Here is a 3040-nt window from a genome sequence, read left to right on the forward strand (position 1 = left end):
TCTCTCGTGACCTCTGGGACCCAGCCTCTGTTTTCAGGACCCCAGCACATATGGGTTGGATCCAGAATTCAGTCCCAAAGTTGAGGTGCTCTTTTTCCTGCCTGGGCCCTGGATGGGGGGGTTTGGTGGTTACGAAAAAACGGTTGAATGGTTCAGTTTCTCTCAGTGCTTGTGATGTGACTGAGAGTGTTTCCCCAAATCCCATTGAAGGGGCAGAGCCCCTGATGGGTCCAGCCTCATCCCTGAGCAGGTGACATCAAGGGACACCTGGAACAAGACCCAGGAGCAGACGGACCTGTGAGGATGAGGCTTGGAGCTGTGACAATGAGGCAGACTCCTCAGTACCTGGCACATGGCTGGGGCTCTGGGAAGCTCCCCTCCCGGCAGGACTGGATCCCCAGCTCTGGCCCCGAGGCTGGGCCTTTGCTGGCCTGTAGCGAGATCTCCCAGTCTGAGCCTGGACAGATTCCTTGACCCTCCTTATTTGCTAGAGACGAAGTTGGGGCTTTTCAAAAGGGACACTGCAAAGGCAGGCCGAATGCAGCGCCTCATCCCAGGGTAATTGGACCCAGCCCCAGGTGGGACTGGCAGGCAGGTGGGCTCCAGCCTCCCACCTCTGCTCAGGGAGACTGGGCTTGGCCCTGGCCCGAGCTGGCAGACTGCACACACCCTCTAGAGCCAGCGCCTGCCCTCTGCAAGGGGTGGGGAGCGCCATGGCCAAGGTGTGCATGGGCTCTGGAGTGGCTCTTGCATCTCCTGCTGTGTGACCTTGAGCCATGGCTGAATCCCTCTGAGCCTGTTTCCTCATGTATGAACAAGGTAAGTAAACGTGGCCTTACGGGGTGGGTGATGAGCCACTGAAGGGACACAGCCCAGGGCTTTTCCGGCACCATCTCACTGAATCTCCGCAGGCCACCCTGTGAGGTGGGCATGCAGTGATCGAGCCACAGCAGAGGAATTCCTTGGTGGTAAGTGGGGTTCAAACCCGGCCCATCAGGTTCCAGTGTGGACATTTATTTATTTATTTTTCCTTTGGGACAGGAGTCTCGCTCTGTCACCCAGACTGGACTGCAGTGGCACGATTTCGGCTCACTGCAACCTCCACCTCCCAGGTTCAAGCGATTCTCCTGCCTTAGCCTCCCAAGTAGCCAGGATTACAGGAGCACACCGCCATGCCCAGCTAAGTTTTGTATTTTTAGTAGAGATGGGGTTTCTCCATGTTGGCCAGGCTGGTCTGGACCTCAGGTGATCTGCCCGCCTCGGCGTCCCACAGTGCTGGCATTACCGGTGTGAGCCACCCCGCCCGGGCCAGTGGGGACATTTTTACCCACTGAGCCCAATAATGGCTGCGAATCTGTCCCATGAACGTTTACCGAGCACTTGCTCTGCCATGCTCCAAGGAGAGCCCAAGGACCATGGAGGAGGCAGATGCGGTTCTGTCCGTCATGGGGGTTCATGCGTGGGGCGTGCGTGGAGCTGTGGGAATGTCGTGGACAGAGTGGAGAGGCTTCCCGGAAGGCAGGACGAGGGCTCTGGCAGCAAGGCAGGAGGTGTGCTGGCTGTCCGGAGCTGAGGTGCTTGTTCCCTTACTGGCTACAGGCCCCAGGCCTGGCTTCTGCCTGGACTGTGCTGGCCTGGCCAGTCCTTCAGGAGCGGCTCCTGCCCCACTCCATGCAAATTCCTGGTCTTCGTGTCCTCAGTTGCCACTGCTGTTCCAGGCCCCAGCAGCTGCCTGCCCCTGACCTCAGGGGGTTCCCGTAGAGACCTCGTAGCTGGTGACTCCTGCACACAGCCTGTGTGTCGGGCCCTGAGCTAAGTGCTTGGAAGCTTCTCTTGCCTCATCCTCACCATAAGCGATGATGTCCTCATTTCACAGAAGGGTGCGGTGGCTCACGCCTGTTATCCCAGCACTGTGGGAGGCCAAGGTGGGCGGTGGTGGGGGGTGCAGGGCCTCTTTCCCACTGAGGCTTGTGTTCCTGCAGCCTCTCCATGGGGCCTGACCTGAGGCCTCAGGTGGCATGGGCTGCCATGTGCTGTCTGTCCCCACTGTGGTGGCCTGAGAGCCCTCCTCCACTCCACCCCTCCCCCCACCCTCCTCTTCTTCCTTCTACACCCATCTCTCCAGGATTGGCCCTAGACCCTGGCCCTGTCTGAGAGGCACCTCTTCCCTGGGCCCAGCTTCTTTTTGGAGGCAGGGCTGATTTGCACAAAGATGATGATGAGGCAGGACAGCAGTGGCAGCAGTGACTATCTGGGTGATAGCGTGCCTCTCAGTGCATTAAGCATGTGCTTTATGTGTCATCTCGTGGAGTGCCCACAGTGAGCCGAGAAGGTGGCATCACATTCCCAGTCAAGGGCTGATGGTGGTGGGGCTCAGATTTTAGTGGCATCCCAGGGCCTCCAGTTTGTCCTGGTGGGTTCAGGATGGTGCCCAGGTTTGTCTGACACCAGGTCCTACAAGAGCCAGCATGGTGGGGCACCCGGAGTTGGGCAAGGGAAAGATGGGTACAGGCATGTGGCTCCTCGTTCTCCCCACAGCAGTCTGTTTTGTGGACAGCCATCAGGCCCCAAATCCAGGCGTTACCCTTTTTATTTTATTTTTTGGAGACAGGATCATGCTCTGTTGCCCAGGCCGGAGTGCAGCGGCTCGATCTCAGCTCACTGCAACCTCTGCCTCCCGGGTTCAAGTGATTCTCCTGGCTTAGCCTCCCAAGTAGCTGGGATTACAGGCAGCTGCCACCATGGCAGGCCAATTTTTGTATTTTTAGTAGAAATGGGGTTTTACCATGTTGGCCAGGCTGGTCTCCAACTCCTGGCCTCAAATGATCCACCCATCTCAGCCTCCCAAAGTGCTGGGATGATAGGAGTGAGTCACTGTGCCCAACCCAGGTGTTTTTAATTTTTAATTGGTTTTTTTTTTTTTTTTTGAGATGGGGTCTTGCCCTGTCACCTAGGCTGGTGCAGGGGCACATAGCTCACCGAAGCCTTGGCCTCCCTTACCTTCTATTGCTTGAATTTACCCTCCTGGGCCCACACCTGG

This window comes from Sapajus apella, unplaced genomic scaffold (assembly GCF_009761245.1).
Source record: "Sapajus apella isolate SASKATOON/1434 unplaced genomic scaffold, GSC_monkey_1.0 scaffold97, whole genome shotgun sequence".
In the NCBI taxonomy this organism is placed as follows: Eukaryota; Metazoa; Chordata; class Mammalia; order Primates; family Cebidae; genus Sapajus; species Sapajus apella.